The following is a 25,528-nucleotide window of genomic DNA, read 5'->3' on the forward strand; positions in this document are numbered from 1 at the left end:
GTCCTCCTTGGAACAAAAGAGGCGCTAAGGGGTCTGATAGAAGTATTTGAAATCATGAAGAGCACAGACAGGAGAGCTGAAAACCTATTAGCATAGGGGTCAAGATCAAAGACATATGATAATTTTCTTTCAGAACCCACGAGTGGTTTGGGTTTAGTTGCAATTGTGCTGCTCAAAAAGAAACTAGCTAAGTATCCAAAAGAAAAGGTTTGGCAGGGCTGGGGTGGGTAATGGTAGGGAGTACGAACGAGATAAATCAAACATCCTCCATTCATGCTGTAGCTATTGTACGCAATGCCAAAATATACAGAAACAAACATACAAAAACTTCAAAATATGCAGCCAGAAGAAAAGGACATAAAGACAATTGCGTGAATGAACTACAGGATTGCAAAGCCTACTCCCACCTTCCTCTCCGAATGCCCATTTCCATAACTCTCATCCATTCCCACATGGAACTGTGAGCAAGAAGCCTTCAGACTACTTGGAAGGGATGGAAAGGATGAAGGCAGGTCACAATATTTAGAGTTTGGGAAGAATTAAGAAGCAAAAATAGTTAATAGTGCCCATATATAAAAAAAGTACTCACAACCGCCCCCCCCCCTTGGAAGTTATCATGTTTTATTGTTTTACAACATTGAATTACAGTGGATTTATTGTTTTTTACTCTGATCAACTGAAGAAGAATTTTGTGTCGAAGTTTAAACAGATCTCTACAAAATGATCTGAATTAATTATACAGATAAAACACAAAATAATTGATTGTACAAGTATTCAACCCCACTCCCTTTAATACGACACACCAAATCATCACTGGTGCAGCCAGTGGTTTTAGAAGTCACATAATTAGTTAAATGGAGATCACCTGTGTGCAGTCAAAGTATTTCAATTGATTGGAGTAAAAATACACCCGTATCTGGAAGGTTCAACTGTTGGTGAGTCAGTATCCTGGAAAAAACAACACCATGAAGACAAAAGAACACTCCAAACAACTCTGCGAAAAGGTCATTAAATGAACACAAGAAGATGGACACAAGAAAATTGCCAAGTCACTGAATATCCCTTGGAGTACAGTTGTCAATGATTAAGAAATGGAAAGAATATAGCACAGCTGCAGATCTGCCTGGAGCAGGCCATCCTCAAGAACTGAGTGACCGTGCAAGAAGGGGTCTAGTGAGAGAGACCACCAAGAATACCTAGGGCAGCTCTGAAGGAGTTACAAGCTTCAGTGGCTGAGATGGGTGACACTGCACATACAACTGTTGCCCAGGTGCTTCACCAGTCATAGCTTTTATAGGAGAGTGTCAAAGAGAAAGCCATTGTTGAAAAATAAAACTCACATCTCGGCTGGAGTTGGCCAGAAGGGATGTGGGGGACTCTGAGGTCAGCTGGAAGAAGGTTCTATGATCCGATGCAACCAAAATTGAGCTTCTTGCCCATCAGACTAAACACTATGTTTAGCATAAGCCAAACACCACACATCAAAAACACACCATCCCTAATTTGAAGCATGGTGGTGTCTGTATCATGTTGTGGGGATGCTTCACTGCAGCAGCCCCTGGAAGGCTTGTGAAGGTAGTTCTGCAAGAACAGCTTGTTTCCAGCTTGCTCCATTTTCAGCTTGTTTGGGTTATTGTTTAAGATAAGCGATGAGGAGAAATGTGTGCCATCCAATTAGGATGGTCGAATTAAGGGGAGGTTTCTCCGGTGAGGGACACTAAGGTTGGGCTCGGGGGCTTTTTTTTGGCGGGAGATGAAGAGAGAAGGCACTGGGGAGAACAGGTCGTAGCATACAATCCGGTGGGAGACCCGTTTGTTCAAGATGGATTGTGAGCGACGTTCGGAAGGTGGTGTGGGCGTTCACACTGACCGAGGGCCCAGTACGTGAGTGACAGAAGTTCAAGATGAGCTCCAACTTGTGCACGTTTGTCTGTTTAATCAGAATGGGCCCTTTTCCTTTTGTTATTCCTTACTAACCCTTTAGTTAAGATTCATAAATATAATTCCTTTAGTTGTATGCAGTGTACTGTCTGTCATTTTGTGGCACTAATTTGTAACAGGGTAGTAAATTACACAGCATCCATACAAACAGGGGGTTCAGGGCGGTGTCAAGCTACCTCAATCTCATGAGTTTGGTGGTTCTTGAGAGGGTCTTCCCTAGACTTCCGCAGCCAAGGAAACCAGGGTGTTTCATATATTTGTAATTGAGTTAATTTTCACGAGATCTGTCTTCACTTTGACACAGAAGAGGCTTTTTCTGTTGATCGGTGTCAAAAAAGCCATATTAAATCCTCTGAGATACAATGTTGTAAAACAACAAATCATGAAGACGTCCAAGAGGGGTGAATACTTTTTATAGGCCCTGTATATTAGTTATATAGCAATATATTATATGCTCTTATTCTTGCAATATTAATTTAGAATTACTGTGTTTATAAAAAGAGGCAGGGTCAAAACAATTCTAGGTTGGAAATAGGATCCAATTACATGTGCCTGAAGGAAAGGGATTTTTCATTGGCCCTCAGATTTCTTCATTCCCGAAGGATGTGACCTTTGCAAATCTAGATTCATAGATGCCAACATTCACCATTAGTCTTTTAAATATAAACTAAGAATGTCTGCAGCATTTAATTCAAATTACCAGTTCAGTGTAACATCATTTAACACAAGTTTTATCAACATCATAAGTTTTGAAATATTCTTTGGTGTTATTTTTAACGAATGTACAAAGCTCCCTAATCAGCATGACAGAGTCAAATGTTAAAAGTGGAATTAATAATAGTTCATTATTCTTAGCAAAGCTTGGGGGAGTGCAAAGGAACTAGTCACGTGATTAGGTAAGCATTAGGGAGACGTGATACTGTACCTGCTGTCAATGGCCAACAAGCGACCTTTGTTTCTGTTTGAATAACTCGCTCAGTCTGTGCCACATCACCTGCAGAAGAAAACAACTTTAACACTCAAATAGACACAGAGAATCCATTATGATTTGAAACAGATTAGAAGGGCACCAATGCTGCACATCTGAAAAGTAAAATGTGGCATTACTGTTCATAAGATAATATAATCAAATTATACTTAAAATATCTATCAATTACAATATGAATACCAGCTTTTGAGATGACTCCAGACCTTTCCACTTTTCTTCCTGTTCCCCACCCCAGTGCCCTATATTTGGCAACAGTAATTACAAAGAGGTTTGAGGCTTTAGAAACAGAAAAGGGAAGGAGGAAATATGATATAATCACAATATTATTCCAAAAAGGTGAGTGCCTGGCAAAGTTCAGATGATTGCAAAGAAACAGGACTACATTTAAATAAAAATTCAGTGTCCCAAATGGCACTTGGCCAGATTCACATCTTGGCAGAACGTCTGGGTGAGGGCAATGTTGGGAAAGGAAGGTGTGTGTAGGGAGCAGAGGAGGAGGCAGAGCTGGTCTTCAGAAATCAATTGGAGGAAGTGTCTGGAGTGAATGAGGTGTGAGCATATGGGAGAAGGGGGCTGGGATGGTTTCAAGGGAGAACGGCTCCAGGGCAATTAGGGACTCTCAAGGACTTTTGTTGTTCCAGATTCCTCAGTGGTAGGGAAGGCTGTTGGTGGAAACAAGAGTTTGGGTTGCCAATGCTGGGTTTCAACAATAAGAGGTTGGGGGAGGGGATGTCAGAGATTTTGGTTTTGTTTGCCTGACCCAGTAACATTTTCTTCAGCATTTACCAATGGGGGCGGCGGGGCGAGGGGGGGGGGGGCAGGTGGAATTACTCTGAGATTAGGTTTCAATTGAATTATTTTGGAGGTCATCGAACACAAAACCCTGTGTTAATCAGTTTGAATTAAGTGTACAAATTACTCAGAGATAGCAATCAAATCAAAATTGGTCCGGATTAAATCATTGTTGCTGCAGTGCTAAGATAATTCCGTGAGAAAAGTCCCAATTTTACCACTTAACTACAAAGCACCCCAATTGATATGGTATTGCTAGCAAATCTATTCCCTCATCTCCCCACTATTTCCCCCACATTACCACTTCTTACCCATTCAGCTGTCTGTGACTCCCTTCTTTCTTCTTTACCTTACCCCCATTTCTCCTTTATAAACCATCAATTACCATTTTCTCCTAGATTCCTTTCACCTCTTCAGATTTTCTTCTTTCCTCATGTAGAATGCATTCACATTAAGCAAAAGAGAATGTACTGGAAAACCTCTGAAAATCATTAGGACAGGCAAGACCTCGGGGCTGGACAGGATATGGCCCAGATTACGCCGGGAAGCAAAGGAAGAAACTGCTGTGCCCTCGGCAATGATCTTTGGTCCTCACTAGCTACAGGTATAGTACTAGGTGATTGGAGAGTGGCAAATACTACTTTAACCAAGAAAGGGAGTAGGGAAGATCCTGGGAATACAGACCAGTGAGTCTTACTTCTGTGGTGGACAAATTACTGGACAAAATTCTTAGAGACAGAACTTATGGGCATTTGTAGTTTGATTAGGAATAGTCAGCATGACTTTGAAGGTCAGGACATGTCTCATGAGCCTGACTGAATTCTTTGATGACGTGAGAAAGCACATAGATGAAGGTAGAGCAGAGGTGTATATGGACTTTAGTAAAGCATTCAATAAGTTTCCCCCTAGTAGGGGGGATCATTCAGAACGTCAGGAGGCATTGAATCCAGGGAAAACTGGCTGCACGGATTCAGAACTTGCTTTCCTACAGAAGGCAAAAGGTGGTAGTAGATGGGATGTATTCTACTTGCTGGTTGGTGACTTGCGGGGTTTCACAAGGGTCTATATTGGGACCCCTGAACTTTGTGATTTGTATAAATGACTTGGATGAGGAAATGGAAGGGGGGGCAGTATGTTTGTAGGTTACATAAAGGTTGGTGGAGTTGTGGATAATGTAGAAAGATGCAGAGCTGGGCCAACAAGTGTCGGATGGCGTTCAATCCAGAAAAGTGTGAAGTGATTCACTTTGAAAGATTGAATTTGAAGGCAGGATGCAGGACTCTAGTGTGGAGGAAGAGAGGGATCTTGAGGTCCATGTCCATTTATTCCTCAAAGTTGCCATACAAGTTGATGGGGTTGTTAAGAAGGCTCATGGTGCATTGGCTTCACAAGTCAGGAATTGAATTCAAGAGCCATGGGATAACATTGCTGCCCTATAAAATCCTGGTTAGACCACACTTGAAATATTGTGTTCATTCAGGTCATCTCATTGTAGGAAGTAAGTGGAAGTTTTTGAGGGAGTGCAGAAGAGATTTACCAGATGCTGCCTAGATTAGAGAACATGTCTTATGGAGATAGGTTAAGCGAACCAGGGCTTTTCATTTTGAGCAAATGACAATGAAAGTTAACTTGATAGAGGCGTAGAAGATGATAAGAAGCATAGGTTGAGGGGATCGCCAGAGATGTTTCCCCAAGGTAGAAATGGCTAACACAAGGGAATGTAATTTTAAGATTTGAGGAAAGTATAGCGAAATGTTAGAGACAAGTCCCCCCACTCTCCACACAGAGAGTAATGGATGTGTGGGACACCTTGCCAGGGGCGATGGTTGAGGCTGATACATTAGGGGCCTTTTAGGAAATTCTTACAGATGCACTTGGATGATAGAAAAATGGAGGACTATACAGAATGGAGAGGTTAGATTGTTCTTAGAGTAGCTTAAAAGGTTGTGAGTCAAAGAGCCCGTACTGTGATGTTTATTCACACCACCTCTGCTTTCTCCACTGCTCTCCCTGCTCCTTTTCGTTCTTGCTTCCCAAGCTCCCCCCTGATATCAGGCCATTTTCAGGCCATTATCAGGATGTCAGTTACGGGAGCTATGTACACCTGTTTGAGATGTGATAGCATGTTTATGGCATTTTGTGGAGAAAGGGAAATGAGAAGCACATCCCTCAAAACCTACCTCAGCAAAGACATGGCCACCAGATCACCAAATTCTCTCAGCAGTGGACAGCTACTTATATTTCTTGGTAGTTGTGGTGATCAGTTTTTGGAGCACTGTGTTCTACTTTTTGATGGTCATGAGCGTTTATTAGATTCCTTCCTATCCCACCATCTGATCGTTCTTCTTCTTTTCCTGCCCTTTCTCTCTCTATCAGTTTCCAACACTTAGTTCATCCACCTCTTTCTACTGTTCCGTCCATCCACAATTCCACCCTCTTAGTTTAACTATTACCCCCAAGCTGTTAGAAACTACAACTTTGCCAATCAACCCTGAAATTCTATACCCTGGAATACAGTTATGTCAAATGTTCAAAATGACTGCAAGCACCATCAGTCAAAAAAACTTGACGGACTAGCCTCAGTGTCAGTTCCTAATGACAAGAACAAACAACAGTCTTCCATCACTTACAAGGAAGTATGTTTGCTCAGGATTTTGTGTGGAGCCAGGGCACAGTCTACAAATGGCAATTTCCACAGCAGATGGTTTCAGTTTCAGAGAACTCTGTATACAAAAGCCTACGTGCACACGCGCACACACACACAAAAGTAATCAACGTACTTCACGACCATTTAGCTGGGAGGAGTGCTGCCTCACTGGTATAGAAATAGGTCAACAATCATAAATCCCTAGGGTTGACAACACTTAACTTATTCTACTTTTGGTGTATTAATCTGTCTAGTTACTGTAGCAGAGTTCTTTTTATTTCTGTTGCAGTCAGGGAAGTTTGTTTTCTTTGCTCTGTTCTAAGGAACCAGAGGGCATAGATTCACATCCACACACTGACAGGTTTTCAATATCTAATGCCCATAAAGATCGATAGATTACACTTGAAACTCAAATAAAATAAAACCAAATTAAACACTGACAGCCAAGATTGGCTGCTCAGCTGAGACCAAGAAATAATGAATCGTTATTTGAACAAGGAACTGTAGAGTTAACTCGACGTCCACGAAGCCTGAACACAAACTGGAATCATTTATCTCTACAAAAAGTATTTACTTTCTAAAATTTTGCTCTGAAACCAATCCCCAAAGCTTCTCAGACATTGGGACAATGTCTACATTACTACAAGTTTAAAGCAAGTAAAACACCTATTTTCTCATGCTCTACACAGCAACAAAATTCACATCCTCACAATATCTGTTGTCCCATAAGAAAGTGCTATAATTTAGACTGGGTCATGCCTCCTGCTTCTTTCTTTTCAAGACTAATGTGTTTTTAAAGGCATGAAATATCAAAGTAATGAACAATTTACTAATTATTAACAGATTACTAACTTTTTCCAATGGGTCTAAATCACGAGAATTAATTTTTATCCCGGTCGGATGACATGTGGATGAGGACTATCTGATGGCCCAATCAGCAGGAACAGGCCACAGCGACATGGTTTCTTGGAGGTCAGCTATATTTGTTTAAAAGTATGGAAGGGAGAGGCACGGTGGCCATTGTTGGGAGTAGGTCAGTGGTGAGAGTATAGGTGTCAGGCTTTAGCTCAATAGAGGTAACATACATCAAAGTTGCTGGTGAACGCAGCAGGCCAGGCAGCATCTATAGGAAGAAGTGCAGTCGACGTTTCAGGCCGAGACCCTTCAGTTAGTCCTGACGAAGGGTCTCGGCCTGAAACGTCGACTGCGCTTCTTCCTAGAGATGCTGCCTGGCCTGCTGCGTTCACCAGCAACTTTGATGTATGTTGCTTCAATTTCCAGCATCTGCAGAATTCCTGTTGTTTGAGCTCAATAGAGGTGTTGGCTCCGGTTAAGCTTTCGTTAAGGTTCCCCTCTTACTGCACCTAATGTAGTAAATGGCCGTTGTGTGTTCTTCATGCCAGATGTTGGGAGTCCTCTGAGACCCAGAGTCTCCCAGGGAACTACATCTGCATGAAGTGCTTCCAGCTGCAGCTCCTTGGAGACCATGTTAGGGATCTGGAGCAGCAGCTGGATGACCGTCGGCTTGTACGGGAGAGTGAGGAGATCATCGATCAGAGTTACAGGGAAATAGTTACCCCAAGTGGCAGGAGGCGACTGTCAGGAGAAATGGAAATGTGAATAGGCAGTTAGCGCAGAGCACCCCGGTGGCCATTCCCCTCAATAGTAAGTACGCCATTTTGAATACTGCTGTGGGGGATGCTGTCCAAGGGGAATGCCATGGACGGGTTACTGGCACTAAGCATGGGTCTGTAGCGTAGAAGGAGAAGAGGGGAGCAGTATTGATAGGGAACTCAATATTCAGGGAACAGACAGGAGATTCTGTGGACGGGACACGCGGATGGTACGTTGCCTCCCAGGTTCCAGTATCAGGACATCTCAGATCTCATCCACAGCATTTTGGAGGGAGAGAGAGAGCAACCAGATGTCTTGGAACATATTGATACCAATGACATAGAAAGGAAAAGCAAAGAGATCCTGAAAAGAAAATTTATAGAGCAAGGTAGAAAGCTGAGAAGCAGGACCTCCTGGGTAGCAATTTCTGGATTGTTACCTGTGCCACGCAGAAAAGAGAGTAGAAACAGAATGATTTGACAAATTAGTGCGTGGCTGAGAAGCTGGTGCAGAGGGCAGGGCTTCAGGTTCTTGGATCATTGGGATCTATTCTGGGGGAGGTATGACCTGTTCAAAAGTGACAGGTTGCATCTGAACCCAAGGGGAACCAATATTCTCACAAGCAGGTTTGTTGGAGCTGTTGGAGAGGGTTTAAACTAATGTGGCAGGGGGTGGGAATCAGAGTGAATGAACTCAGGATAGGATGGATGGTATAAAAGCAAAGATAGTATGCAGTCAGATTGTCAGGAAGGGCAGGCAGATGACAGGACATAATTACAGCCAGCAGTACGAGTATCAGTGCATTAGGGATAAAGAATCAAAAAGGGTAGCAAATACAGTACTCAAAAGTGTTATATCTCAATGCACGGAGTATAAGAAATAAGGTGGATGATCTTATTGCACTATTACAGATTGTCAGGTATGATGTTGTGCCCATCACTGAGTCATGGCTGAAGGATGGTTGTAGTTGGGAGCCAAATGTTGAAGGTTATATGTTGTATCACAGGGAGGGGAAGATCAGCAGAGGGGGTGGCCTGGATCTACTGGTAAAGAATGGCATCAAATCAGTAGAAAGATGTGACATGGATTGGAAGATGTTGAATCCTTGTGGGTTGACTTAAGAAACTTCAAGGATAAAAGGACCCTGGTGGCAGTTATATACAGACCTCCCAACAGTAGCTGGTATGTGGACCACAGATCACAACGGGGAAAATCGAAATGTGTGTCAAAAGGGCAATTTTATAATAGTCACAGGAGATATCAACTTGCAGGTCGATTGGGGAAAATCAGGTTGGAAATGGATCTCATGAGCGGGAGGTAGTTGAATGCCTATGAGATGGCTTTTTAGAGCAGTTTATCATTGAGCCTACTGTGGGGATCAGCTATATTGGATTGGGTGCTAAATAATAAACCCGAGGTGGTTAGGGAGCTTAAGGTAAAAGACCCTTAGGAGGCAGTGATCACGATATGATTGAGTTCAACTTGAAATTTGATAGGGAGAAAGTAAAGCCTGATTAAGCAGTATTTCTGTGAAAATTACAGTGGTACAAGACCGGAGTTGGCTAAAGTAAATTGGAAGGAGATGCTAGCAGGGATGACAGCAGAGCAGCAATGCCTTGAGTTTCTGGGGAAAATGAGGAAGGTGCAGGACATGTGTATTCCAAAAAAAACAAAGAAATACTCAAATGGCAAAACAGTACAACCGTGGCGGACAAGGAAAGTCAAAGCTAATGTAAAAGCAAAAGAGGACATACAACAAAGCAAAAATTAATGGAAAGACAGGATTGTGAAGCTTTTAAAACCTACAGAAAGGAACTAAAAGAATGAGAGAAAAGATGAAATATGAAAGCAAGCTAGCAAACAATATTAAAGTGTACAGTAAAAGCTTTTTCCAAGTATGTAAAAAATAAAAAGAGATGAGAGTGGATATAGGACCACTGGAAAATGCGGCAGGAGAAATAATAACGGAGGACAAGGAGATGAGTATTTTGCACAGTCTTTACTGTGGAAGACACTAGCAATGTACCATGTTGAAGGGTGTGAGGGAAGAGAAGTGAGTGCAGTTACTATTACAAGGGAGAAGGTGCTTAAAAAGCTGAAAGACCTAACGGTACATAAGTCATCTGGACCAGATGAACTGCATTCTAGGGTTCTGAAAGAGATAGCAATGGAGGCATGATTAACCATCTTTGAAAAATCATTAGACTCTGGCATGGTGCCAGAGGACAGGAAAATTGCAAATATCATTCCACTCTCTAAGAAAGAAGGAAGGCAGCAGAAAGGAAACTATAGACCAGTTAGCCTGACCTCAGTGGTTGGGAAGATGTTAGAAGCAATTGTTGAGGATGAGGTGATGGACTACTTGGTGACACAGGACAAGATAGGACAAAGTCAGCATGGTTTCCTTGAGAGAAAATCCAGCCTGATGAACCTGTTGGAATTCTTTGAGGAGATTACAAGTAGGATAGATAAAGGGGATGCAGTGGATGTTATATGTCTGGACTTTCAGAAGGCCTTTGGCAAGGTGCCACACACAAGACTGCTTACCAAATTAAGAACCCATGTTATTACAGGAAAGGTACTGACATGGTTAGAGCATTGGCTGATTGGTAGGAGGCAGTGAATGGGAATAAATGGATCCTTTTCTGGTTGGCTCCCAGTGACTAGTGGTGTTCTGCAGGGGCCAGTGTTGGGACCGCTTCTTTTTATGCTGTATATTAATGATTTAGATGATGGAATAGATGGCTTTGTTGCCAAGTTTGCAGGAGAGACGAAGATTGGTGGAGGAGCAGTTAGTATTGAGGAAACAGGTAGGCTGTAGAAAGGCATAGACAGATTATGAGAATGGGCAAGAGAAAGTGGCAAATGAAATACAATGTTGAAAAATGCATAGTCATGCACTTTGGTAGTAGAAATAAATGTGCTGACTATTTTCTAAATGGGGAGAAATCCAAAAATCTGAAATGCAAAGGGACTTGGGAATCCTTGTGCAAAACACCCTAAAGGTTAACCTGCAGGTTGAGTCAGTGATGAGGAAGGCAAATGCAATGTTAGCATTCATTTCAAGAGGTCTAGAATACAAGAGCAGGGATGTGATGCTGAGGCTTTATAAAGCACTGGTGAGGCCTCACCTTGAGTATTGTGAATAGTTTTGGGCTCTAAGTAAAGATGTGTTGCCATTGGAGAGTGTTCAGAAGAGATTCACAAGGATGATTCCAGAAATGAAAGGATTATCATATGAGAAATGTTTGATGGCTCTGGGTCTGTACTCACTGGAATTTAGAAGGATGAGAGGGTTCTCATTGAAACTTTTCGAATGTTGAAAGGCCTAGACAGAGTGGATATGGAAAGGATGTTTCCCATGGTGGGGGAGTCTAGGACAAGAGGACACAGCCTCAGGATAGAGGGGTGTCCATTTAAAACAGATACAAGAAATTTCTTTAGCCAGAGGGTGGTGAATTTGTGAAATTTGTTACCACAGGCAGCTGTGGAGGCCAGGTTGTTGGGCGTATTTAAGGCAGCGATTGATAGGTTCTTAATTGGCTACAGCTTCAAGGTTACAGGGAAAAAGCCGGGGAGTGGGTCTGAAAGGGGTAAAAAGGATCAGCCATGATTGAATGGCGGAGCAGACTTGGGCCAAATTGTCTAATTCTGGTCCTATGTCTGATGGTCTTATGAGAGAAAATGCATTTTCTGGAACTCAAGACCAGAAAGGACAGTTTTCAAAATCATAAACATGCTAATTATTTAGGTGCCGCCGACACGTAATTGTCGGCCCAGATCAGAGATGACGCAATCAGAAATCGGCACTGATCTGGGCCGACAATTACGGGCAGCACCTAATTAATTAGCATGTTTGTTTCGGCTTTTCTCTTAAAGATGTGCTGTGTACCTCCCGGCTAACGCTGGACCCCTGCGTTCTTCGCGGCAATGTATCGCTCAGCGGCCCGAAGGGTGGGGGCCACTGCACCACCCAAACTCCGACAAGTCTAACACACCATCGTGCGCTCGGCGCTGTCTTCCCGATTCCCGTAAGTGATACTACACTGTACATACATTATTTCTACTTTATATCGGCTGTGTATTTTTACGTGTTATTTGGTATGATTTGACAGCTTCATAGCTTAAAGGTTACTGGAGAGACTGTTTTTGCCAACAGCGCTTGAGATTTTCTGCCGACGGCACTTGTGTGAGATTTTCGCTTCGGCGAACAGTTCAGTAATGATTGTGGAAAAGTATTTCTACTTTATATAGGCTGTGTATTTATCGTATCATTCCTGCTTTTACTATATGTTACTGTCATTTTAGGTTTTATGTGTTATTTGGCATGATTTGGTAGGATATTTTTGGGTCTGCGAACGCTCACAAAATTTTCCCATATAAATAAATGGCAATTGCTTCTTCGCTTTACAACATTCCAGCTTACGAACCATTTCATAGGAACGCTCTACCTTCAGATGGCGGGGGAAACCTGTACTGATAAATGACAACTACTTGCCAAGACATGGAAAGGGGTAGACCAAATGCTGGTCAATGGGACTGATGCAAATAGATCATTGATAGTCAGTGTAGACTTGATGAACCAAAGGCCCTATTTCTGGGCTACATAATCTTGTATCTCAATAAGAATTCCAGCAGTGGGGGAAAAAAAAGAAAAACTTTGTTGATGACAAGAACCAGGTCTATAAACTGTTTCCTGAGAAGTAGTGTTAACCGCTGTTCATCTTCCATCAAACCTTAACCTAGTTTCCCAATCTACCTTAAACTAGCTTGCCTTTCGTAACTGAAAATGAAACAGAAAATACTCAGAAACACTCAATTGCTGAGGCAGCATCTATGGAGAAATAAATAGAATTAATGTTGCGCATCGATGACTTTTCAACAGAATTATAACTTGTTTTACAATTCAGGGGGAAAGGTGATATCTCTGATAGGATGGAATCAAGGTTGCCCCAATATCATGATTGTTTCTACTGTATGCTGTTAAAGAGAAGCAACATGTTAGCTGAAAATCTGAAACAATTAAATATTTTACATACAGTAACAGCAAATAAAATTGGATTAACATTAGAGGTAGATGGCTTCTCATCAGAAGTGGCCAGTTCAAAACAGCATCAGCTGGCTTTCTGAATTTGTTCAATTCAATGAAAACAAAGTGAAAAGGGGAGTGGAGAATTAAAAGTGACAAACAACAAGCCCAGGATAACATTTGTGGACTGAACAGACATTCCGCAAAGGCAACACTCAATCTTTTGTTAGATTTCTGCAACACCTCTTTTACCTCACAACCTGCTGTCTCACTCATTTGAGAGTTTTAATACTATTTATATTATCTTCCTGAAGTTATGTCCCCATTGTGGAAACAGAAACAGAGCTCTCATTAATTTACATGTTTAGGTTTATAAAACAGAGAAATGTTTGAAAATACTTCACATTTAAGAATCATTCATATTTAAGATCCATCTCCCGGAGATGCGTGGTAGAAAGTGTGCTGACTGGCTGTATTATGGCCCAGTATGGGAACACCGATGTCTTTGAGCAGAAAATCCTACAAACGGTAGTGGATTCGGCCCAGTGCATCAAGGCTAAAACCCTCCCAACCACTGAGCATATTTACATGAAATGTTGCCGTAAAAAAGCAGCATCCATCATCAAAGATCCTCACCACCTAGGCCAAGCTCTTTTCTCGCTGCTACCATCAGGTAGAAGGTACAATGGCCTCGGGACTCGCACCAGTAGGTTTAAGAACAGTTACCACCCCTCAATCTTCAGGCTCTTGAACAAAAGGGGATAACTACACTCATTTAAGGACCCTTTTATCTTGTTGTTTAATGCTCATTATTTATTGCTATTTATTTATATCTGCATGTACACGGATTAGATCCTGATGTTTACAGTTTACTGATCCTCTTTACAGTTACTGTTCTATAGATTTGCTAAGTATGCCCACAGAAAAAGAATCTCAGGGTTGTATGTGGTGACATGTAAATACTCTGATAATACATTTAACTTTGAACAATTTTGTCATGCAAATACTGTTACACACATACATTTCTAATTGAGCGCGAGATAGGACAAATAATTTTAAAGCAAAAACATACAGCATGGAGTAAAACATGTTCGGTCCAAAATGAAAGGAGGGGATGGATGTAGATTATGAGGATAATGATGCCAAGTCTTCAGCTGTAACTTCACCTACATCCAGCCTCCCACATAATAAAGAATAATTTAAATATAACATGTGTGCTGTTGATAGAGACTGTCTGCTCTCTGGAATAATAATTTCTTACATATTATCAGCCAGAGTAAAATAATATGCTATGCCAAGTTTTCATGCTTTTCCCCTTTCATACTCTAACTAAAAATTCAAGAGGGAGTGAAACCAAATGTTTGCAAAATAGACATGAGCTAAGACGTAAACTGTAATTTTGCCATGAAGTAATTATAACAAATCAAGAGTCCTTTCATCTATTTTCAGTGTTCAGCTCTTGTTTTGTAACAAAGAATTTACATCAAGGGGTGAAGAAATGGGAATGGTTCAACTAATTATTATTTGCATCAGTGGTAGAGAAAGACTTTAAAAGGAGGTGCCCATTACTTATGCATCCAGATTTCCAGATAATGAATACTTCTGAGTAATCCTGTTCTGTTCTAAAATATCAGATTTGCTTCCGTAGACTTGGTGACAATGCATGCGTGAGGCCCTCAAAGCACTATGAAAGTCAAAACATCAAGTGATCTTTGGCATCTTCCTCCTCTAGGAGATACGAATGACACGGGTAGAAAGGTGAGGAAGTCCTGAAGAGAGATTTTAGGGAGCTAGGCAGAAAGCTGAATTAAAAAAAGGACTTCTAGGGCAGTAATCTCTGGATTGCTGCCTGTGTCACATGCTGGTGAGGGCAAGAATACGATGATTTGGCAGATGAATGCGTGGCTGAGGAACTGATGCAGAGGGCAGGGGTTCAAGTTTATGGATCATTGGGATCTCTTCTGGGGACTGAACGAACAGTACAAAAGGGACAGGTTACACCTGAACCCATGAAGGATCAATATCCTTGAGGGCAGGTTTGCTAGAGCTGTTTGGGTGAGTTTAAACTAATTTGGCAGGGGTATGGGAATCAGAGCGATAGTGCTGAGGACGGGCTGTTGGTTTACAAACAGAGGCAGTGTGTAGGGAGACTGCTAGCAAGAGGCGGCTAATGATAGAGCAAATTACAGTCAACAGCATAAGGTGCAATGTAAAAGGTGAACAATATTGAAAAGGGTGACTGAAGGTGTGATATTTGAATGCGTGCAATATACAGAATAACGTAGATGAACTTGTAGCACAGTTATAGATTGGCATGCATGATGTTGTGGGCATCACTGAATCGTGGCTGAAAGACGGCTATAGCTGGGAGCTAACATCCAAGGATAGACTTTGTATCGAAAGGACAGGCAGGTAAGCAGAGGGGGTGGCGTGACTCTGTTGGTAAAAGATGAAAGCAAATCATAACAAAGAAGTAACAGAGTCAGAAGGTGTTGAATCATTGTAGGTAGAGATAAGGAACTGCAAAGATAAAAAGACCCTGATGGGAGTTATATACAGACTCTTCCCCTTCCCCCCCCCCCAACCAAATAGCAGGGATGTGGTCTACAAATTACAATGGGAGATAGAAAATGCCTGCCAAAAGAGCAATGTTACAATAGTCATGGGGTATTTCGATTTGCAGGTAGTTTAGGAAAATTCAGGTTGGTGCTGAATCCCAAGAAGAGAAATTTCTATGAGGTGGCTTTTTAGAGCTGCTCATGGTTGAGCCCACTAAGAGATCAGCCATTCTGCATTGGTGTTGTGCAATGAACTGGACATGATCAGAGAGCTTAAGGTAAAAGAACCCCTGGGGAAAGTGATCAAAAGTAATCGAATTCATCCTGAAATATGAGAAGGAGAAGCTAAGGTCAGGTGTATCAGTATTACAGTGGAGTAAAGGTAATTACAGAGGCACGATAGAGAAGTTGGCCAGAATTGCTTGGAAAAGAATATTGGCAGGGATGGTGGCGGAACAGAAGTGGCTGGAATTTCTGAAAGCAATTCGGAAGGCACAGGAAATATACATCCCAAAGAGGATGTCGTATTCTAAAGACAAGATGACACAACCGTGGCTAACAAGGGAAGTCAAATCCAACACGAAAGCCAAAGAGAGGGCTTATAAAAGAGCAAAAATTAGTGGATGTTAGAGGATTGGGAAGCTTTTAAAAACCAACAGAAGGCAATCAAAAAAAGTCATTAAGGAAAGATGGAATATAAAGGTAACCTAGCTAATAATACTAAAGAGGATATTAAGTTTCTTCAGATATATAAAGTGTAAAAGAAAGACAAGACTGCTAGAAAATTATGCTGGAGAGGTAGAAGAGTAAAAGACCAGGTGAGAGTAGATATAGGACCGATAGAAAATGATGCTGGAGAAATTGTAATGGGAGATAAGGAGATGGCGGAGGAACTGAACGAGTATTTTGCATCAGTCTTCACTGAGGAAGACATCAGCAGTATACCGGACACTCAAGGGTGGCAGGGAAGAGAAGTGTGCGCAGTCACAATTATGACAGAGAAAGTACTCAGGAAGCTGAATAGTCTAAAGGTAGGTAAATCTCCCAGACCAGATGGAATGCACCCTCGTGTTCTGAAGGAACACTCTGCTATATAAGAAGGGGGCAAGGAAGCAAAAAGGAAATTATAGACCTGTTAGCTTGACATCGGTGGTTGGGAAGTTGTTGGAGTCGATTGTCAAGGATGAAGTTGCAGAGTACCTGGAGGCATATGACAAGATAGGCAGAACTCAGCATGGATTCCTTCAAGGAAAATCCTGCCTGACAAACCTATTACAATTTTTTGAGGAAATTACCAGTAGGTTAGACAAGGGAGGTGCAGTGGATGTTGTATATTTAGATTTTCAGAAGGCCTTTGATAGGGCTACTTAACAAGATAAGAGCCCATGAAATTACGGGAAAGTTACATACGTGGATAGAGCGTTGGCTGATTGGCAGGAAACAGAGAGTGGGAATAAAGGGATCCTATTCTGGTTGGCTGCCGGTTACCAGTGGTGTTCCACAGGGGTCCGTGTTGGGGCCGCTTCTTTTTACATTGTACATCAACGATTTGGATTATGGAATAGACGGCTTTGTGGCTAAGTTTGCTGACGATACGAAGATAGGTGGAAGGGCCGGTAGTGCTGAGGAAATGGAGAGTCTGCAGAGAGACTTGGATAGATTGGAAGAATGGGCAAAGAAGTGGCAAATGAAATACAATGTTGGAAAGTGTATGGTTATGCACTTTGGCAGAAGAAATAAATGTGCAGACTATTATTTAAATGGGGAAAGAATTCAAAGTTCTGAGTTGCAACGGGACTTGGGAGTCCTCGTACAGGATACCCTTAAGGTTAACCTCCAGGTTGAGTCGGTACTGAAGAAGGCGAATGCAATGTTGGCATTCATTTCTAGAGGAATAGAATATAGGAGCAGGGATGTGATGTTGAGGCTCTATAAGGTGCTGGTGAGACCTCACTTGGAGTACTGTGGGCAGTTTTGGTCTCCTTATCTAAGAAAGGATGTGCTGACGTTGGAGACGGTACAGAGAAGATTCACTAGAATGATTCCGGGAATGAGAGGGTTAACATATGAGGAACGTTTGTCCGCTCTTGGACTGTACTCCTTGGAGTTTAGAAGAATGAGGGGAGACCTCATAGAAACATTTCGAATGTTGAAAGGCATGGACACAGTGGATGTGGCAAAGTTGTTTCCCATGATGGGGGAGTCTAGTACGAGAGGGCATGACTGAAGGATTGAAGGGTGCCCATTCAGAACAGAAATGCAAAGAAATTTTTTTAGTCAGAGGGTGGTGAATCTATGGAATTTGTTGCCACGGGCAGCAATGGAGGCCAAGTCATTGGGTGTATTTAAGGCAGAGATTGATAGGTATCTGAGTAGCCAGGGCATCAAAGGTGATGGTGAGAAGGCTGGGGAGTGGGACTAAATTGGAGAATGGATCAGCTCATGATAAAATGGCGGAGCAGACTCGATGGGCCGAATGGCCGACTTCTGCTCCTTTGTCTTATGGTCTTATATGGGAGACAAGAAAGTGTCGGATGGACTGAATAAGTATTTTGCATCAGTATTCACTGTGGAAAACATTAACAGTATGCCAGAATTGAGTGTGTTAGGGGTTAGAAGTACGTGAAGTTGCCAATATTTCGAAGGTAGTGTTTGGGAAACTGAGGTCTAAAGTCAGATAAATCGCCTTGGCCAGATGGTGTACACCCCAGGGTTCTGAAAGAGGAGGCTGAAGTAATTGTGGAAACATTAACGATCTTTCAAGAATCAGTTGATTCTGGCATGGTTCCGGAGGACAGGAAAATTGCAGATGTCACTCACTCTTCAAGAAGGGAGAGAGGCAAAAGAAAGGAAATTATAGGCCAGTAAGTCCATAAGACCACAAGACATAGGAGCAGAATTAGGCCATTCAGCCCATCGAGTCTGCTCCAGCATTTCATCATGGCTGATCCCAGATCCTATTCAACCCCATATACCTGCCCGATTAGCATATTCCAATCATAACTCTGTCAACTTCCACTTTGAATATACCCATGGACTGGGCCTCCACCGCAGTCTATGGCAGACCATTCCACAGATTCACCTTTGTCTGGCTAAAAAACTTCCTCCTTACCTCTGTTCTAAAAAGTCACCCCTCAATTTTGAGACACCGCCCTCTAGTTCTGGATACCCCCACCAGAGGAAACATCCTCTCCCCATCCACCTTATCTAGTCCTTTCAACACTCAGTGGGTTTCAATTAGATCCCCACACATTCTTTTAAATCACAATGAGTCCAGGCTCAAAGCTGCCAAATGCAATGTTAACCCCCTCATTCCCAGAATCATTCTCCTGAACCTCCTCTGGACTCTCTCCAACGACAATACATCCTTTCCAAGATAAGGGACCGAAAACTGTTGACAATACTCCAAGTGCGGCCTACTAGTGTCTTGTAAGGCTTCAGCATTATCTCCTTGTTTTTATATTCTACTCCCCTTGAAAGAAATGCCAACATTGCATTTGCCTTCTTTACCACAGACTCAATCTGAGAATTAACCATATGGGAGTTTTGCCGCACTTCTGATGTTTGAATTTTTTCCCCATTTAGAAAATAGTCTGCACTATTGTTCCTTTAACCAAAATGCATTATCATACATTTCCCAACAGTGTATTCCATCTGCCACTTCTTTGTCCATACTTCCAATTTGTCTAAGTCCTGCTGCAATCACATTGCTTCCTCAGCACTACCTACCCCTCCACTTATCTTTCTATCATCCACAAACTTTGCCATCAATTCCACTTTCTAAATCATTGACAAACAATGTGAGAAGTTGCGGTCACAATACTGACCACTGAGGAACACCACTAGTCTGACCTCTGAGATTGGGAAGATGTTGAAGTCTATTGTTAAGGATGTGGTTTCATGGTACTTGGAGTCACCTGATAAAATAGGCCAAAGTCAGGGTCCTAAGGAAAAATCTTGCCTGACAAATCTGTTGGAATTCTTTGAAGAAATAACAAGCAGGATAGACAAAGGAAAATCGATGGATGTTATGTACCTAATTTTCAGAAGGCCTTTGACAAGCTGCCACACGAGGCTGCTTAACAAGTCAGAGCCCATGGTATTACAAGAAAGATTCAAACATCGATAAAGACAGTGGCTGATTGGCAGGAGGCAAAGAGTGAGAATAAAGGAGTCTTCCCTGGTTGGCTGCAGGTAACTAGTGTTCCACAGGAGTCTGTGCCTGGACAATTTCTTTTTACATAGTATGTCATGATTTGGACGACAGAATTGATGTCTCTGTGGTGAAGTTTGTGGATAATACAAAGAAAGGTAGAGGGTCAGGTAGCTTTGAGCAAGTAGTGAGGCTACGGAAGGACTCAGATTAGGAAAATGGGCAAAGAAATGGCAGCTGGATTACAGTATCGGGAAGTGTATGGTCATGTACTTTGGTAGAAGAAATAAGGGTTGACTATTTTCTAAATGGAGAGAAAATTCAAAACTTTGAGGTACAAAGTGACTTGGGAGTCCTTGTGCAGGCCGAGTCTGGTGAGGAAGGCAAATGCAATGTTAGCATTCACTTCAAGAGAACTAAAAGCAAGGGTGTACTGTTGAGGCTTTATAAAGCACAGTTGAAGCCTTACTTCAAGCAGAGGTCAGGTAGCATGTGCTACCGGGCCGCGAGGAAATGATATGATTTGGAGATATGAATCGATACATGTCAGCTGCACCTTTCCTCACTCCCTGTCATGCACTGTTGAAATTGAACATCCCCCCACCCCCCAACCTCGTCGGCCGGTCCACAAGAATATCGTCAATATTAAACCGGTCCGCGGTGCAAAAAAAGGTTGGGGACTCCTGACTTAGATCATTGTGACCAGTTTGGGGCCCCTTATCTTAGGAAGGATGTGCTGAAACTGGAAAGGGTTCAAAGCAGGTTCATGAAAATGATTCCAGGATTGAAAGGCTTGTCATACGAAGAGCATGTTGATGGTTCTGGGCCTGTATTCACTAGAATTCAGAAGAGTGAGGGCTGTCCTCATTGAAACTTATCAGATGGTCAAAGGCCCTGGATGTAGAGAGGACTTTTCCTTTGGGGGGGGAGGAGAGAGAAGAGTCCAAGATCAGAGGACACAGCCTCAGAATAGAGGAGTTTTAAAGTGGAGATGAGGAGGAATTTCTTTAGCCAGAGAAAGGTGAATCTGTGGAATCCATTGCCACAATCAGCTCTGGAGGCTAAGTCATTGTGTATATTTAAGGCAGAGGTTGATAGATTGATCAGGGCATGAAGGGATTAGGGGAGACGGCAGGAGATTGGGAGGGCAGGAGATTGGGACTGAGAAGAAAAATAGATTAGCCATAATCAAATGGCAGACCAGATTTAATTGGCCAAGCAGCCCAATTCTGATCCTCTATCTATTGGGCTTGTTACCTTTTCAGGCTTTTTTTAAAGCCCCTTCTGAGATACATTGTTAATGACTCTACAACTCCTGTTCTCAATATTATTTATTATTTGTTTTAGCACAGTTTGTCTTATTTTGCACAGTTGTTTGTCTTTGTGTGTAATTTTTCATTGATTTTATTGTATTACCTTTCTCTACTGTGAATGCCTGCAAGAAAATGAATGGCAACATACACATACTTTGATAACAAATTTACTTTGAATTTAGGAGCAGTATATTCTGATGTGTCATAACCATTTAAGGACAAAAGGAATGGATTTCAGACAGGGCGTGTTTGAGCCTTTAAACTTCCTTCCAAAAAAAATGCTGAGAAACCTGTTGGAAAAATAGTGGTATTCATATTACTATTAGAGGGAGATATTGCACAAGAGGCAACCAGGCTTCCCAATCTGGCAGGACTAAGTACTGTATCTGAAACAACTACTAATTGGTTGTTTTACCCTTCCCAGTTCCCACAGCACTGCAAATTTCCACTCCTTCAGGTTCACATTTAAAATCTTTACAATTTAGCATGTGAAAACAGTTTAGTCCGATTCCTTCGTAATTAGTAAAAATCTGAAAACAACTTATTTACTTTATGAAAATCAACTTTGTTTATTTAGAAGAGAAACTCAGAATCTGACAGCACAGAAATAGGCCCTTCGGCCCATTTAGTTCATGCCACACTATCATTCTGCCCAATCTCATAACCTACACCCAGACTGTAGCCCCCATACCCCTCCATCCACATACTTGCCAAACTCCTCTTAAATGCTGAAATGAAATGTGCATTTACCACTTCCACTGGCAGCTCGTTCCACACTCTCACAACCCTCTGAGTGAAGTTTCCCCTCATGTTCTCCTTAACATGAGGGCACAGTTTTAAGGTGCTTGGAAGTAGGTACAAGGGGTCAGAGTTAAGTTTTTCAATACAGAGCGTGGTGAGTGCATGTAATACACTGACAGTGAAGGTGGTGGAGGCAGATACAATAGTACCTTTTAAGAGCCTCTTAGATAAGTACATGGAGCTTAGAAAAATAGAGGGCTATGTGGCAGGGAAATTCTAGGCAGTTCTAGAGCAGGTTACATGGCGGCACAACGTTGTGGACTGAAGGGCCTGTAATATGCAGCAGACTTCTGTTTCTAAGCTTTTCACCTTTCACTCTTAATCCATAACCTCTAGTTGTATTCTCACCCAACCTCAGTGGGGGAAGAAACTGCTTGCATTTATCCTATATATACACCCCTCATTTTTTGTATACCCAGACATCCCACCTCTCCCGGAAGTTCCAGGAGTCTCCCGCATATTGACAGCAGCTCCCTGACGCCCGGAAATTATATACAATATCCCAGAAATCGATTTGAGGGAGAGCGAGAGGCAGCACCCTGATAGGTCTACTTAGAACGAAGAGAGACCAAACAGTTTTCTCTGTGGGCGGGCTTTACAGTCGACCTCAAAAATAATGACAGTGTTGCTCACTGCACTGTTTGCAACAGTGACTTTTCTATTGCCCATGGTGGGTTAAAATGTAAACGACATGTTGAGGTGAGTTTAACAGGTGTCATTCATTCATTAGCATAGCTAACGTTATTTAAACTGGCTGGCTAGCTGCCAAGGAGCTACGCTATTGATGTCCTACGTGATAAGGCCAAACTCCCTGTAGACTTGCTTAAAGTTGTAATAGAATAAACACGATAACGTAAGTACATATTTTAATATATGGAAAACCACGGTCACCAAAGTCTGCATCAGATATGGTACCTAGACAGACATTTTAATGTCACATCTTCTGCATATATCCAACTTGGTTTACAAAATAGACAAAATCACTAAACAAAGTATTACATACACCCTTGGATGTCAACAGGGGGAGGGGGGGATACGGGGTTGCGTGGGCAGGGTGCTACCTCCCTGAAATGAGTTTTTGCAGGGTGGGATGTCTGTATATCTCCATCAAATCCCTCCTCATTCTCCTACACTTCAGGGAATAACATCCCAACTTTTTCAAACTTTCCCTGTAACTCAGGTACCAACAACATCCTTGTAAATTTTCTCAGCACTCTTTCAACCTTTTTGGTATCTTTCCTGTAAGTAGGTGACCAGAAATGTACACAGTACTCCAGTTCTGGTTTGTGATATGACTTCAATTGCTTCTAAATCTTCTCTGCACCATTTCTCAGGATTTGGCATACTTTACAAAGAATGTTTCTTACAATTTGAGCTTTACCAGTGTTTCATAAAGATTTGCCATCATTTTTGTGACAATATACATGAGGCCTTTACTGATAAACCCAAAGATTCAGCCCCTTAATTCCTTGTCAACTGTTCTAGTTCCCATACTACCTTCAATTGTACTATTTATAGTGCCTCTCCACATTCTTCCTATAAAATGAATTGAGATTTCCTTGTTAAATTTCATCTATGTCAGCCCATTACATTATCTGCTTTCAAAATCTGCAGCTCCTTCCTTATTGCTTACTGTACTGCACACATTCCAGTAGCATCTCGTGCAGTAATATGCACTCTGACACCACCTCCTGAACCTAACGTGGCCACTGAGTGCATGCTTGTCTTCTGCTGCTGTAGCCCATCCACTTCAAAGTTCGACTTGTTGTGTATTCAGGGGTGCTCTTTTGCTGCACTGTTTCAACACATGGTTATTTCGGTTACTGCTGCTGTCGTGTCACTTTGAAGCAGTTTGGCCAGTCTCCTGACTTCTCTCAGTAACAAGGCTCATCACTTTCCTCCAAGCCCCTCATCCTTCACTTTTTCCCCATGGTCTACTTTCCTCATCGGTCCTTGCTCCTCAGCCTCAGAATGAGATCCATGGATTTACACAGATGAACATAAGTACTGCCAAGGCCTGCTTTATACTTCCTTCTAAAGGATTTTTTTTGGATTAATTCAGGTTAAACACTGACCTATCTCCTACAACCAGTGAATCTCCATTGACCCTTTACTTTGTCCGCCTCCCCCCGGGCAGTATTTTGCCACATGGTGTCTCAGATTACAAGGAAGGCACGACAGCGACTATGTTTCATTAAGAGTTCGAGGAGACTTGGTATATCACCCAAGACACTCGCAAATTTCTATAGATGTACCATGGAGAGCATTCCAACACCACCTGGTATGAAGGGGCCACTGCACAGGATCAGAAAAGGCTGCAGAAAGATGCAAACTCAGTCAGCTCCATCACGGGCATGAGCCTTCCCAGCATCCAGGACAGCTTCAGAAGGCAATGCCTCAAAAAAGGTCATCATTAAGGACCCCCATCACCCAGGTCAGGCCCTCTTCCCATTGCTGCCATCAAAGAGGTGAAGACACATGTATATCGTAACACACATCAAAGTTGCTGGTGAATGCAGCAGGCCAGGCAGCATCTATAGGAAGAGGCGCAGTCGACGTTTCAGGCCGAGACCCTTCGTCAGTTTTTGTATTACAATACACTGCTGTCACAAAACATATTTCATGACACTTACCAAGGATATTACACCTGATTCTGAGAGACATACTGGCTGTATTCCACTTGGTTGCCTTTACTCTCAATGTTCACCACAGGTAAAAAGAGAGAAACTGGGCTAACAAATTTCTCCAAAATAGTCTTAAATCCAACCAGTATAACATTTCAATCAACACACATAAAAGTTGCTGGTGAACGCAGCAGGCCAGGCAGCATCTCTAGGAAGAGGTACAGTCGACGTTTCAGGCCGAGACCCTTCGTCAGGACTAACTGAAGGAAGAGTTAGTAAGAGATTTGAAAGTGGGAGGGGGAGTTAGTCCTGACGAAGGGACTCGGCCTGAAACGTCGACTGCACCTCTTCCTAGAGATGCTGCCTGGCCTGCTGCGTTCACCAGCAACTTTGATGTGTGTTGCTTGAATTTCCAGCATCTGCAGAATTCCTGTTGATAACATTTCAATCTCTTTTTTCCAGTCTGAACAAAGGTTTGGGTTTAATTTGAAATTACTGGCCTGAAGAAATAAATATAGTTCTCTGTAGAAATGATATACAGTGCATTGTATATTTAATATTAGAGTAATCTTGTGTGTGTGTGTATATATGTGTGTGTGTGTATATATATCACACACACACACACACACACTTATTTATATTGATTAAGCATTCTTATTTAAGTAATTCATTTTGGGTTATATACATAAATATAGAAATTGCATATGCCATGCTATCACGTGACACGAGGGTGTCTCACTTAAACTCGAAGTTAGACACCTATTTTGTACTCCTGCATCTTCCCGTGAAGTTTAGTGTTTTAAACTTACAAAGCCACAAGTGATTTCCAGTTAATAGGGTTATCTGTTAACCAGAGCAGCCGCTTATCTGGGTCAACTCTTAGAGAACAAAAACTAAGGAAGAAAATAGCTGAAATTTCCTTCGTTTATTTGGGAGACTATGCTGCATCATTGGAGCAGGAGACTGTTGCCAAATGGTTTCTAGTTAGCATCAGTCGCTTGGCCATTAGACATATACCATGCTTAAAGCAAAGAGTTTTTAAATAACTTCAGTTGCATTTGTTTGTGT

General features: G+C 42.1%; 1 protein-coding gene across 2 annotated transcripts in view; it reads right to left on the reverse strand.

Annotated features, from left to right (window-relative positions):
* The window catches only part of tmem45a (transmembrane protein 45a), an 89,079-nt gene that overhangs the window by 45,153 nt on the left and 18,398 nt on the right, over nt 1-25,528 (reverse strand). Inside the window, exons 1-2 of one of the 2 annotated variants that reach the window (XM_063049831.1) lie at nt 2,867-2,936; nt 866-948 (exon numbers count right to left, since the gene is read on the reverse strand). The gene's annotated coding sequence lies outside the window, so the exon portion shown is untranslated. Of the gene's footprint in view, nt 1-865; nt 949-2,866; nt 2,937-25,528 lie in introns of those variants that run through there. The other variant, XM_063049830.1, reaches the window with a different exon arrangement.

The sequence above is a fragment of the Mobula hypostoma genome, chromosome 6 (assembly GCF_963921235.1).
Source record: "Mobula hypostoma chromosome 6, sMobHyp1.1, whole genome shotgun sequence".
NCBI lineage: Eukaryota > Metazoa > Chordata > Chondrichthyes > Myliobatiformes > Myliobatidae > Mobula > Mobula hypostoma.